A 15,416-nucleotide genomic window follows, 5' to 3' on the forward strand; every position below is an offset into this window, starting at 1 on the left:
GAAATATTGGAAGTAACAATGGCTTAGAACTTTCCAAAATTAGTGATAGGCACAAAACCACAGATCCAAGTAGCTCAGAAGAGAACAATCAGGATAAACACATATCATATTACAACTACAAAAATCAAAAAACAAAAACCTAAAGAGAGAGCGAGTCTGGAAAAAAGGCCAGAGTAGCAAAAACAACAAACACAATAACACAAAACACCCAACTGGCCCAAAAAACCTGTAGAGAAACTCCTGAGATGTGAATTACAGCCTACTACTTATCAGAAACTATGCAAAGAAGAAAAAAATGGATCGAGTCTCAAAGTGATGAAAGAAATATATTACCAACCTAAAGTTCTATATCCAGAAAAATACCTTTTGAAGATGAAGAAAAAATAATTTATCAGACTAACAAAAATGTGAGTATTCATCATCAACAAAACTTCTCTGCAAGAAATATTAAAGAAGTTCTTCAAGCAGAAGGAAAAACATACAGGTCAGAAACTTGGGTCTACAAAAAGAAGAATGTAGGATAAGTCATAAGTGAAGGTAAAAATGTAAATATATATATCTCTATCTATCTCTTATTCTTAACTGGTCTAAAAAGTAATTGTTGATTTAAAACAATGAATTTAACAATGCCTTGGGTAATTATGACAATAGGCAAGAAATGACCACACTGCCACAAGAGAGAAGAGGGGCAAAACACGAATACTGTGATATAAAGTTCTGCACTGCCCAAGAAGCATGGTAGGTTTACATGAAGATAGAATTAAGTTAGTTGAGAATATTACTAATGTACAGAATTAAATGAACATGTAAGAAAAGAATAAAGATCTAAAATTGATAGCTTGAGCTTCCCCCTTTAAGAAACTAGACAAAAGGAGGAATGAAGCTAAAACCAAGCAGAGGAAAATAAATAATGAAAGTTAGAACAGATAACAATGAAATTAAAATAAGAATACGGTGGAGAAAATCAATGAAAAAAAAAAGACAAAAGTTGGCTATAGAAAAAACTTGTAAAACTAGGGAAACTCTGGCCAGGTTAACCTAGAAAGACATGGGGTTGGGGAGGGGGAGAGAAAAAGAAAGAAACATAATTGACCACATTGGAATACAAGAGGACACCAGTAGTGATCTCATGGACATTAAAAATATAATAAATGGATAATGTGAATGACTCTATTCCCCCTAACTTGGTAACATAGATGAAATCAATTATTTAAAGAAAAACACCATCAACTATCAAAACTCATATTTGAAGAAATAGTTAACCTGAATGGCTTTATGTTTATTACAATGTTAAATTAAAAATTAATTAAAAAGAAGAAAGTATCAATCCCTAATGTTTTCATGGGTGAATTCTACTGCATAAGTAAGGAAGAATGATATCAATTTCCCATAATCTCCCCCAGCTGGAAGCATGAGAACTGCAAGAAAGAATAAGGATCACTGAAGAGAAGACAAAACTTATAGAAATTTTTTCCACTTACTCCAGATCCCACAGAAATACTTATAGACTCTCTTCTTCAAAAGTTCTTATCTTTTATGTGTGATTACATTATGGATATATTGTTCACTACACTGAAGAAATAAACATATAGAATTTCATGCACCTGTATTTGCCACAGTGGAGGGAATGGTGGGGGAGGGGAGCACATCAGCAGTTTTGAACAAACACTTGATAACGTGCGATCTTCAGACAAAGACCTGGAGTGGCCATGAAATCACCAGCCATATTCTTCTACCAAGGCAGTAACTGAGAGAATAACTTTATTTTACAGATAAATTGAGGTTGGATATGAATGGTAGTCCTAACTGGCGCGCACTTGGCCAACTCTGAGTAATCAATGCCCTGCATCTCTCCATGGTCCTTCCTGACCCACAGTCAAGACACATGGGCTCTTGAGCTAGTTGACCTTCCTCCTTGTGTGTGTCTCTTCCACCAAGGATGGGCCAACAGGGCAGTTGAAGCATTGAACCCATTGAAAGCTGCCTCTTTGAAAAAGTCCCAGATCCTATAACCAAAGATGGTATGTTCTTGTTGCTAATTTTATTCCAACATGATTTGATAATGTTTTCAAGATGATCAGCTCACACTAATTGACAAATGTTTCACACTTGACGTTTTCTTTCCAGTAGGACTTAACACCAATTTAACTTTTACAAATTCAATTTTTGAAAACTATACAATAACATGTAACAATTTAGCCATGCCATGTTTTTACTGGTTGGGAGAATACCTCTTACTCTTTGGCTTGTGTTGAGTAATGAGATTGACTGCAAACAAAGACAGTGCATTTATGAGACTGTGTGGTACTTTGGAAAAATTACAACTCTTGAGCTAAGCTTACACATTTCCGGATAATGGGAAGTTTAGCTTAATCATCACTACACACTCTTCCACACATCCTAGGCTTCATAGGGTCCCCAGGTTCTTTGAAATTAAATGTTAAGCCCTGGTGCAAGACGTGGCCTTGACATACAGGTTCAATTCCACTTCTTGCTGGTTCTGTTCAAACCTTAGTAGGTAATCAGATAATCTGACCCATCTGGTATTCTCTCCCACAAGCAATGGGGGTGCAGTTCAGGTGTTTGTTTCATGAGGAAATTACTGGAAAATGATAGTCTGGAATTCAACCAACACCAAATTATCAACCTTCAGCACCAGGGCCATAACGTGGGTGGGGGTTGGAGGCAGGATGGCAGCCTCTCACAAAGTGATGGATGGGGAGGCGAGAAATGGACCAATTGTGCCATCTTTTCTAAAAGCAATGCTCTTTGCAAGTGTAAAAACGGGACCCAAGTTGAATGTAACAGGACCGAGCAATGCAGGAGTGCACTTGCAAGAGTACTGCAGCCAATGGCTGGGCTTGTTTTTATTGACGGCATCACAATATACTAACATGAGGTCCGCACACCATATGCACAGGTGGAAGTGTGAGCATGAGGGCCATTGGAGCTGTGAATTTTCCCAATGAACTACACTTACGGAACCGTGCTGCATAATTTGAGGCAGATTCATAGCTGAAGAATTCTTGAAGGAATGCCTACAATTACACCTGTGCCTCATTAGCTAAATTGATATTTGCCACATTGGAAGGAGAGCAAAATAGACTGGAAAGTTTCTTCCATTAGAATCCAAAAAGAGCACAGAAAATGTTAGTCAGACTGGGGAAAATGTTCCAAATTCTCCCATATATCATAAAACAGAGGAAAAAAGACACAGGCTAGTTTGAACCCAGGAGCCTTCGAATCACAAACAACAGTGTTTTGTTAATAAGTCATGTGTATGCCCTTCCTGGTTGGTGAGTGTGATTGTAAGAAGTGTGACCATCTGTGTGGATTTCCGTCATTTCACATACAAGATACGCTGGCACATCTTAAACCATTCTCTCTCTGTGTAAGTGTACACATTCTTTGTTTGCAAGTAGCAAAAATCACTTCCTTTTTCTAAATTTGAAAGTTTAAGAGCAGATTGTGTGGGGCTTGACCAGTGCTAGTGCTCTTAGCAAGTTAGCCCCATGGTCCATGAAGGATTGAAAGTTGTCTTTGGAGGCTAGTTGATAGTTCCTCATTCTGCTAGGTTTAGCTCTCAGCTTTTCAGGTAAATACATGTGGAAATGATGAAAAAATACTTCCTGAAATGGGACCTTTCAAAACCTCAAGGAACTCCATATCTCAGAAAATGTATCTAGAAAATGTTCACGTTCTTTCAAATACATTATGGCATCACTGCTTAAACAAGCCATCTGATCTCTTTCACGAATATTAGCTTTGCCCATTTTCTATATGGACCAAATATGAGTGATGAGAAGTCATTCCTGTGATTACTCTGTCTATTCAGGCTGTAACAAGGTGCTATGGATGGAGTGGGCTATAAACCACAGATAGGTACTTCTCATGGTTCTAGAGGCAGGAAGCCAAGGAGACAGTGGATTTGGTGTCTGGTGAGAATTTTCCCCTGGAGGAAGGGATGGGAAAGCTCTTGGGGTCTCTTCTAGAAGGACACCAAACCTATCGTGACCCCACCCTCATGACCTCACCACCTCCCACAGGCCCCACCTCCTAACACCATCCCACTGGGGGTAATGACTTTAACTTTTAACGTATGATTTTTTTGGGGGGAGGGCACAAATATTTAGTCTATAGAAGTCATTAAAATAAATTGTCATTTATTAAAAAAATTAAAAACACTGTAGCAAAAGTAGCAATGTATTAAATGCTGTCTGCTGTATATGTAGCAAAGTGATGTTAATATAACAGTGTAAAATGTGACCTCATCCTTTAGAACCTGTGACTCACTGAGTTATCTTCCAAGTCTAGCCCATCCCATCAAGGTGGAGGGGATGTGAGCTGACCCACCTGGCTGCCACCTCCCACTGTCTGTGAGCTTTGCCCAGGCTATCTGGGCTGTGACCTGATTTCCCCGTGGGGCCTGCTGGCTACTGCCTGGTCTGGCATCTCTGTCCATGGTGCTTGGCGTGTCCAGGCAGCACAGGAGGGAAGATTCCCATTTTGCTCTTGAGCACTGTGGGGTAGAGGTCATGGAGAACCTCTTTGGCTGTTTAAGCCAGCATCTTCCTAGAGGTCAAGACAGCAGCCTTTCTCCAGCAGCTGGGGAAGGACTTCCAGCCTCTTTGATTCTTTGTCCATCATCCACAGCCAGACCATCCCTAGCCAGAGGAAACTCCATCTTCTGGGTCCACTTCTTTCAGATATTGGCCCCTCAGCTCTCTGAATTCCCTACATGGGCCTCTGCAATGAGAAGCCAGACACTCTGAGGGCTCCCTGGTGTCTGCCTTATAGGGTCCTGCCCTGGCAGTGCCCACAGACATGTATCTTCTCAGATGGGAGAAGAGATAGCGGAGGATGTTGGAATCAACCAGGTCTGAAAGTGCTCAGTCATTGACAGACACTCCCCTGGGCCTGCGACATTGCACATGCTATCTTCCTGCTCCAAGGAGCTGGCTTGAGCTCAGCCATGATGTCAGCAATGAGGAGACCTGGCTTTAGTGAACCGTGGGAAAAAAGAGGCAGCAGGAGAAACAACAGGACATAGAAGGACACATGCTTTTTGTTTTTAAAATGAAAGTAAGGCAATCCCATTTTTTGCCTCATTATTTCTTTTATAAGATGGTTTTTAAATTGAGATATAGTTGACATATAATATTGCAATAATAATACAATATTAGGTGTACAGCATAGTGAGTTCATGACACTGCTGTATTTTTAACAGCTTTGTTGAGGTATAGTTGATGTAGTGTCCACGCTAACAGGGTTTGATACATGTAGACACTCATGAAACCATCATCACAATGAACAAGTGGACATAGCCATATGGCCACTGTCCCCCAGAGCTTTCTGTGCTTTCCGTCACCCTCACTCCTATCGCCAGGTAACTTTCCCTTACCACAGATTCATTATTAATTTTCTAAAAATGTATAAATGGAATCACACTAAATGAACTCCTTTTTGCCTGGCTTCTTTCAACTCAGCATAATTATTTTGGGATTTCTTCATGTTGTTGCACTTACCAACAGTTGATGCATTTTTTTTTTTTTTTTTTTTTTTTTTTTACTGCTGAGTAGCGTTTCATGGTCAGGATGTACCCAATTTACTTTCCCGTCCCTTTTTGATTAGGCTGTCTCCAGGTCTGGCTATGACAACAAATCTTCTGAGAACACGAGTAGAGATGCAAGTTTTTTATCTCTGGATAAGTAGAAATTAGTTCTCCAAAGACGATCCGTGGATGGCAAATAAGCACATGAAAATATGCCCAACACCACCAGTCATTACAGAAACAAAAGGCACAGGGAGTCACCTCTATGTGTTACCTAAATGTGTAAAATTAGAAATGTTGACCAGCCTAAGTGCTGTTGAGAAAATGATCTTTGGGTGAGAAAATGAGGGGATACATCTGCCTCTTCATTTGGAACCATCAGATCCTCAAGCCTCAAGTGCTGGGCAAGCCCCTGGTTGAGGGTATTTGTGGGTGAAGGAAGGTGGGGGGCTGTGCAAGAGGAGGTCAGAAGAAGGCCACTGGTCAAGATAGCTATAGAGCAATCTTCCCTCTTCTAAGTGGTAAAAATTAAAATTGATAACTTTTTATAAATCTTTCTTTAAGTCCAAGTGAAGCAGGTTAAGAGAAAGTGGAATCATAAGTGGAAAAGTGGAGACACAACTAAACTTTATTCAACCTGTGAAGCAAGAAATGTGTCAAGAACTAGGTGGGATATAAATGATAATTAGACATGATGGATCCAGGAAATCTTAAAGAGTTTAAAATGGACCAGACCTGTTCTAGACACATACCATTTGTTGGATGACCTCCATATGCCAGCCGCTGAGCTAAGCATTTTCTATGCAGCATCTCACTTAACCCTTGTAATAACCCTGAACTGTTGAATCCCTGGTACTACCTTCTGTGGGTCACTGAGCAGTTTTCCTTCATTTCTCCACCTTGAGGACAAAACTTACCCATTGCTGCCATCCTATAAGGTGAAAACAAAACTAGGCACAACCAAGGGGCAAATAGGTGTGCCCAGTCCAAACAATCACTCAGGAAAAGAATGCCTCTGGGTAGAAGCAGCATCTGAAGAGGAGGGGCCAGGTGAGTCTGAGGGGGTGAGGCCTGGAAACTGTTTTATGGGGTGTTTGGGATTCAGTCTTTATATCCCTGCCTCAAATGTCTATCTGATGAGTTATTGGTGTGGAGGATGGAAGAACAAAAGAAAATGACGCCAGCAATGAATGACCCAGAGAGTAGGGGAATGATAAAAATTTACCTGAGTTGTTAGCAGCCTGAAGCTTGTTTCCAGGGATGATATGTGGAAGGTGGTAACCTCTTTAAAGCATTAGCTGAGATGAAGGGAGTAATTCTTTCTTGATTTCTCATTTGTTCTCACTCTGAGGTAAATTCTCCATCTCCACTGGATAATATGGAGCTGTATTGTACATCCCTCTCTCTGTCCTTTTTGCTTTGCATTCTCAGCTGGAAATGAAAAGGGAAAAGGAGTTCTTTCACTGGAAACTGGTAAAGAACACACAAACATAATCATCTGGAAAGTTCAGCCTTAACTGCATCCTTTTGACATTTTTGAGTATGTGGGGAAAAGAAAACTCAGTGTCAAAAATGTCTCAGTCTCACAACATTGACAAAAACCAGACTATCTGGTCAACGTCCAAAACTCCCTCCTGGGAAGCAAGGTCTTACAATAAGATTGCAAAAAGGAAAACACATACTTCCGAGCCCGAGATAGCTTTGAGGAGCTGGAGAGCAGCGTCAGCACTGGGACTGTCCCAGAATTACGGTAAGCTCTGGTGTTTAGAGTGCAGAGACAAATCTGCTTGTGTTTACTGGGACCCGTTCTTCTTTCTCACTGCTGTTCAGACACAAGACTGACAGCTGGACTCCATCACTTGGATTAATGGGTTAAAACTTGACATCTTTTTAGTATTTTAGGTTTTATTTTCTTTATCAGCTTGACTTTCATGCTCAGAGTGCTCTCGCCACAATATTCCTTTAAAAGTACACTTGTCAGGCTCCATTTGCCACCAGCTACTTTGATGGTGACATCGCCTGTGCCTGTGGTTTACCTTTTGACCTTATGGAGGCAGCAGATGGGTCCAGTAATAAATCCCGATTATTAGTGAAGGAGCCAATAGCTTGGAAAGGCAGAAATAAAAGTCGGGCAGTTTTACACTCTGGTTCTTGTTTATCTGCTCTGACATGGACTTGCAAGCCTTGGGGATGGGGCACAACTCAGACCACTAGTTCTTGTCCGTCTGCCCCTCCCCCACTCATTTCTTCCTCCATCCCCTGCCCTCCCCCTCCTTCCACTGCTTTCTTCCTTCCTTAGTTACACATTTGACAGGTGCCTGACATCTTTGCAGAATTTTACAAATTCTCACAGAATTCAGTTCCTTCCAAACCTCTGCTGCTATGCTGTGTGATCAGGCCAAACCCCGCAACCTCTCCGTATTTTGTGTTTATTAACAATCCCTAATACTTCATAAATAGCATGTGAATCCAGGAAACACATTCATATCATGATCCATGCTCTTTTATTAATGTAAGAAATCTTCCTTGTTATTTCTTTTTTGGGGTGTGAGGCACCAAGACGATCCTAAAATGGTTTAAACACCAGAGGCTAGGGCTTCATGCCTCTAGCTAATAGCTCATCAATGACATAGCAGCTCCTCAGACAATGGTATGTGGAAAGGAGAAGGTTTGGACTTGGGTGAGCAGACAAGAATCTTATTTAAATATTTCTAGATATGAACACTCTACACTACCACAAAATCATGAATACATTGCCATTTGTGTTAATTTACGAATATTGAAATTCAGTAATTTATGTAAAAATTCAAAAGCCTCTTAAATTTCCTTTGACAAATGAACAACAGGTGATAAAACCTTAAGGCATATTATTGACATGTCACCTTGTTTTTCTAAAGAGGATTCCAGATTGTCCTGATTTAATAGGAAAATTTAGTCTGTTCTTTGCCTTTCAAAACATTCATTTAAAAGATTACCTGGAAAAAGTGTATTTTCAAAGGATTTTGAAAACTCATGAAGCACTGTTTTTGGTGAAACTTTTTTCACTGTTGAGTTTTCTCTAAGTCAAGATAAGTTTTGGTATCATAAAACTTTTTATTTTCAGTCCTATAATTTCTATAAGTGAAAATAACAGCTTCTGTAAAATTAGCAGTCTAGCCTTTGAAAGATACATAGCATATTTAATATGTATATGTAAGAACTGGACTTTGGGATAAACTGACAAATGATGAGGTTACTACTTTTCTCTATTAAAGTGATAAATATATTCCTGGGGCAAGAAAATATTGTTTTGCAAGTAAAAACTGGAATCATATCTTTAAAAAAAGCACCTCTCACAAAATTGAAGTGTTTTCCTCCTTAATACAAAGTTGACTTTTGGACAGAAAAAGTAACACATAGTATGTTATCTTTAGTGTCACATGTTGCTTGTTAGTCGCTTACAGAATATTTTCTGCAATGCGTTGTCACTCTGTTCCCTTCCTGGTTCTGAAAAGCAGTGAGGGATTACATTAATTCCTTAATGGTCACATCCATGAAGCTTGTTATAAGACCCTGTGTGAATATTAATTTAATAAATCAATAGATGAGGTCGAGCCAATGACTAATTCTACAATAAGTCTTCATAACTGAAATCAGAGGCAGAAACTGTCATTCTGAGACCGAAGGAGTGGGTTCTAGACAGTGAAACATGCAAACAAAAACTTGGTTATTAATTATTAAGCATCTGAGAGCAGTTCAATGGGAAGTTAGTACAATGTAAAATTATTGTTTTCACTTTACTGGCGTAGAACTGTATATATTATTTCAGTGTCTGTGTAGAAATCAGAGGTTGAATAGTTTGAACAAAGGAGAGTATGTGTGTGCGTGTGTATACACTGGGTTGGTGTGGGCGTGTATGTGTTTAAACTGTGTGTGCTTTTTGTGTAAATCCCCAGGTTTTTAGTTTCATTTTTTAAAACATATCCAGGTGTTTTGTTTTGTTCTTTTCCCTTTTGCAGAAAGGAAAATAGCAAACAACCCAAGGCCAAATGTACTAATTATCAATGGCTGCACAAGCCTCCCCAAAGCATCTCCTCTCTAACCCCTGGAAAAATTCTGACATATTATAAACTGCGTGAATTAGTGTCAGTCAGTAAACAACAAATTGGCGCCAGCCCAGTCACAGAGGAGTGAGGTGCAAGCTAAATGACTTTGTGTAGTGACGCCCAGAGCACAAAGCTGGTCCCTTCACCTCACCTTGAAAACATCCACGTGCCCCCAGCGTGGGAGCACCACGGCCAGTGTCCACAGGGGCAGCTTCCCAGGCCCTTTTCTAGTGTGTGAGCGAGTGTGTGTGTGTTTGTGTGTGTGCCTATGATCTAACAAAATATATCAATAAACACAAGACAACAAGTGGCATAGACAAAGCCATCCTGTTGTATTTTTTTTTATTATGGCAACTCTAAGTACTTGGGAGTAAGCACACATATGGTCAAGCTATAATTACTTACAATAACAACCTCCTTGGCCTGTACAGGGAAATTTGTAAGTAAATACATTTTAATAGTCAAAAAATAGCCACATTTCTCTAAAAAAAAAACCCCTTTTTCTTCAAAATGTAAACCTACTACAATGCTGAAGCTTTCTCTTACTAGTAACAAGATCAAATATCCATTATTTTATGTCCCACAGACATTTCAAATTATTTCGGATAAATGTAATTTGGCTTAAATATATCCTGAAAGATTTAACAACGAAATAACCTATGAGAGTTTTAATGTCATTCATCAAGTTTTATTCATAATTAGGTTGCTATTGTCTAAAACATTGTAGGTGCTTGATCAGTTCCGTGATATAGTTGTATTCTTAACTTGGGGACAAAACATGGAAGAAGAGAGAAATATTTTCTCATTCTCAGGTAAGTTTACAAGTAGAATAGTTCAATGCTCTTGATCAGTTCAGGGCTGTTCTTTTATAAATATAAAAACTCTGATGTTGACAGAAATGTCTTTCCTTTGTTTATTCTATTAAATTAGTACAATGCTGGGCAGTGGGAAAAGTTCAGCAAAATGGTCACTAAATGAGAATTTACAAAGTAATGGATAAGTACCCCAAGTGTTAAATGAACATATTCTGTAAAAAAAAAAAAAAAAAAAAAAAAACGTAAAAACAAAAACAAAACAAAAAAAAAGATGGGAGAACGTCTCAAGAAATAATTGTTAGGTTCTTTGGTACAGGAATTGAAATACTCATAAAATAAAATATTTTCCATTTCAAAAGCATTGGGAAAGGGTGGCTGTCACAGAAGAAAAAGAATCTGTTGGTTCTCTGGAATCCACAGGGTCTGTACATCTGTGAAGATTTATGGTACTTAAGAGATGCTTGCACAAGACATATGGTTTAATCATGAGGTATTTAAGCTTTTGCTTATCTGCTTAAGAATTTATTTTTCCTCTAATTCCATTCATTGTTATTCTAAATTGAGCCAGAGTTTGTTTGCCCTAAAAGGATAAAAATATATTAATATTAATAAAGATAAAGCAATTCTTTCAAAGGGTCCCAAACAAAAGTGTGGAACGTCTGATGGGCTTTGAGCAGAGACTGTCCATTTTTGACACCAGGTCGTCAGCATGTCCGCGGACAGAGTCTCCCCAGTAATCCTTGGAGGAAGATAATGAAATGGCGGAAGGACTCTGTGATTTATATCTTGACGTTATTATGTTTGTGTCAGTTCAGTTCTCTTTATTTCTCTAAAAGTCTGCCTTTATCATTAGTCCTGACAAGTCCCTTATTTTTAGAATAGATTGAGGCAAGTGATAAGAACTCAGAGAAGCACAGTTGTTGCCGTTTCACCATATTTCTGTGGTTTTGAGCATTAGTGGATCTCTTTCATAAATGCAAACCATGGGTGTGGATGGTGACAGTCACAGCCAGGAACCCCGACACAAAAGCATCTCGATAAACAGCACCGCTCAGGGAACCAGGTTGACTTGCTAACAAAATTGTGCCTATTCCAGTCAAGAAGCAAAAGGGTGTTTTATCCCCAAATACAAACAAGATAGCTAAGTGGTAAAACACACGGGAGACAATTTCCTACGTGAGTTTCAGTTGGAGAACCGGAAGCGGGGCTGTGATGTGTGGCCTGTCACTTCTAAGAGATGCAACCTGTGAAATTGCTAATATTCTGATATGATATTGCTCACTGTCTCTGACCTATAAAAAATAGCTGTTTCCTATGGTTCAACCTAATAGTTTAAGAACCTCACATCTCAGTATTTCAGGTTTTCCTAGCTCAAAAATTCCACGTCAAGCACCGTTGTCCTCCTGCTGGAGCATGGGGACTGCCAGCTTGGAGAGATGGGGCTGGCGGAATTTCCTCTGATGCACAGGGCATGGGGAGTTCTGCACACCTCTGCCCCGGTTTCTGCTGTGCAGGGGGAGGCGTGGACCCAGCCCACCAAGTTCTGGGAACAACAAGGGAGCAGGCTTGCAGGGAGGGGACACGTGACTGGAGGCACCAAGGCTTATTCAACTGGAGGTGGGCAAAGAGCCGGGAGTCCTCAACCAGGCAGTGGCTGTGAATGTGGGGGTTCCCTGGGTAGCCCAGGGCGGCTGCATGGCCCGGAAGAGCCATGGACCAAGAGTGGATCTTCAGGGACCTGGTGTTTATAACACGGGAGGGGATGCCTCAAATGGGGCTGGGATGGAGGCCCCAGCTGTCCCCACTGTCCGGGATGGTGGTGGGGGGCTGGCTTCGATCTGCCCCTGACCATGAGCCTGCCCTAACACAGGGTGTCTGCCTCTGTTTCACAGGTTGGATGTTTGATCGGAAGGTTCCAAGGCCAAAAACACAGATGTTAGAGATGGTTGGGCCTCCAGCATCAGACGTGAGCCACTGCTATGCTGGCTGGCCTTGCCTGGACCTGTGCAGTTTGCCTCCTGCCTTCACCAGCCCCACCATCCTGCCTGCCACATGGCTCCCCAGGCCCCGCTGCCCATCTTGGGCACAGGTCCTCTGTCTGGCTGCTGGATGGAGGCCCATCCTGGAAGCTCTCTCAGAACCTGAGTCTGCACAGTCTTACCCGACCTCCAGACAGACTTAGGAAGTCACCTGCCTTCCTTCATCAGTCCTATTATCCTGTATTCTCAGTGTGCCTGTGTTGTCCCCACAACCAGAAGTTTTCGGGACCCACAGGTGACACACCCCTGCAACGGCCATGGTGGCAGCTAGCCGTGCTTGCTCACAATTTCTTGTGGGTCCTGGGCTGAGCAAAGGCCTTTACTCACATCAGTTCTCTTGATCAATATCTGATGGTTTCAGTGCCAGGTAAGTGCAGTACCTGCAGCCAGAGAATATTCAGGATTTTAATTGACATATTACATTATTTTAGCATCAGGTGTACAACATGAAGTCTTGGTAATCATATATACAGATCTTCCTTGACTTACGATGAGGTTCTGTGCCAATAGTCCCATCCTAAGTTGAAAATGTCATAAGGTGAAAATGCATTTATGCACCTCACCTAGAACATCACAGCTTAGCCTTGTCTGCTTTAAATGTGCCAAAAACATTCCCAGCAGCCTGCAGTTGGGCAAAATCACCCAATATGAAGCCTGTTCTATAACAAAGTGTTGCCCACTTCATGTAATTTCTGTTCTGAAAGTGAAAAGCAGAACAGCTGCCTGGCTTCAGAACCGTACTCAGTGCGTGGCTTGTTTACCATCACGCTCAAGGACTGACTGGGAGCCCTTGCCACTGACCAGCATCTCCAGACGGGATTGGACGTCACATCACCAGTCCAGAAGGTCAAAATCCAAACCCAAGGTAGGGTCACTACTGAATGGGTACCATATTCACACCAGCCTGGGGTCCAAAAGTCCCAGGTGGAGCCACTGTTAGTCTGGTTCAGTCTGTACTGCAAAGTGATCATTACACAAAAAAAATTACCATACACAGTTACAATTTTTTTCATGCAAAATGACTGCTGAACAAATGATGACACAGAATAATGGGATCCAAAATGGGTGTGAAAAATGTAAAAGTGCTAGCTATTGGGTTTATCTAAATGAACAACAACAACAACAAACCCTGTAAAATAGATATGGTCTCATTTTATAAAACTGAAATATGTAAAAAAGGAAATCCAATCCAGTGCAGGGAAGACTAGCAGACACTGGAAATCACTCCTTAGTGTGAAACACTGAGAATGTGTGTGTGGTGTGTAGGCAAGGAGGTAGGTAAGTACACACACATACATACACATTAAAAGACTCAGAGTGGGAGTGAGAAAAGGGTGCTTATCCAGGGAGAATCGATAGTGGGTACTGAGTTCCAGAAGCCCAGGTGGTACCAGGACTAGATGGGCACCCAGGGTTCTGATTGTAACACTGCTGCCCACGCACACCTTGAGGGTCAGTCTCTTGCTAGACAAATGGGTTGAAGGCCAGAGATGGAGCAGAAATACCCTGAATAAACAGATCCCGTAACACAGGCATTAACGAGGAGGATGAACAGAGTAAGAACTCAATTGCTATTTTAGGAATTAAAACTATTGCGGATGCTCCAACTAAATCGCTATTTTATCCATAAAATCATTACGGATGCTCCAACTACATAAGCTTCACTTACCTATTCATCCTGGCAGAATCTTTTTTTCACTAAAATAGTATAAATGTCTTCAACATGTAAGGTTTCAGAGAGAATCAGTTTAGACTATCATAAACATGCACAATAGGTGAGGCTAGCTCAGGAGACGTGGCAATCAAAGGGCAGCCAAGAACCAGGAGGGAGTCTAACCCAGTGTCTTGTCCGCTCTGCCCTCAGTCGGGACATTGCCTCCCTGTGTGAATAGATAGTGGGCTGGATGCATTATTTATGTCTTTCTCTGCCGACGTTTTCAGTAAGTTTCCTCCCTTTTACAAAGAGTTCTAGGCTTTATGAAGCAAAAGGAAGTGTAGTGAAAATGGAAAAAAAAAAATGGAAAAAGCAAAAGGAAGTGTACCTGACAGGTTTGTGTTTGTCTTTCCTCATGGACAAAATAGCTTAAAGCAAAGATGGGAGTGTTCACCAATGGGGAAGCATGGATAGAAGATAAAAATGATTCCATTCTCCAGCTTAACAGACAATCTCCGAGATCAAAGCCAGGGCTTCTGCAGACAAGTGACCTCAGACCCCAGGTCACCAGGAGACCCCTGCACTGAGCTGCAAAGGTCAGAATGTGTCTTGGGGGAGGGGTGCCTAAGACCAAGATTTTGCCCGAGATATTTGTGTGAATCCTCTGAATTCTGAGTGAGAAAGAAGTAACTCTTGACAACAGTGGTTGGAGGAACACAAGATGATAAAGCCTGTTGAGTCCATAATAGGAACAGAGACGTGCACCCACTGCCTCCTTGAGCTGAATCACAGTTTATCATACTTACATCTTCTTAAGTGGTTTCCATATTGACCGATTGATTTCAAACTCATTTTATGGAAATCTTGCTGTTTAATTAGATTGCTTTCCAGGGCCTTGCAGTCATGCTTTTCATTAATAACAAGTGCTGTCCTGGTCAGGGGAGAGGCTGTTATAACTTTTAAAAGCCCACTTCACATATAGTCGATCAAAAGCCGGAGACAGCCCATCTCAGAGCCGCTGGATCCGCACGCATGGCCACCTCATCAATTAGGAGCAAATGGCTAAGAAAAGATGTATTCTTAGCATCTGAGTAAATAATGGAGATGGATAAATGAAATTTACTAAATCAAGATGAAATACATTTCTGAGCCTGTGTCAGCCTTGCTCTCAATTGGAGGATGGAGATAAAATTGATCTGCTGGCCACGAGGCAGGAGCAAAGGTCTCCACTGGAGGTTGCTTACGCTTTAGTTAATGGCATGTTTGAAAATG

The sequence above is a fragment of the Sus scrofa genome, chromosome 1 (genome assembly GCF_054392235.1).
Source record: "Sus scrofa isolate SSC_HxYL_T2T_F1_AM1 chromosome 1, Sscrofa_HxYL_maternal_Yorkshire_Landrace_v2.0, whole genome shotgun sequence".
Lineage (NCBI taxonomy): Eukaryota > Metazoa > Chordata > Mammalia > Artiodactyla > Suidae > Sus > Sus scrofa.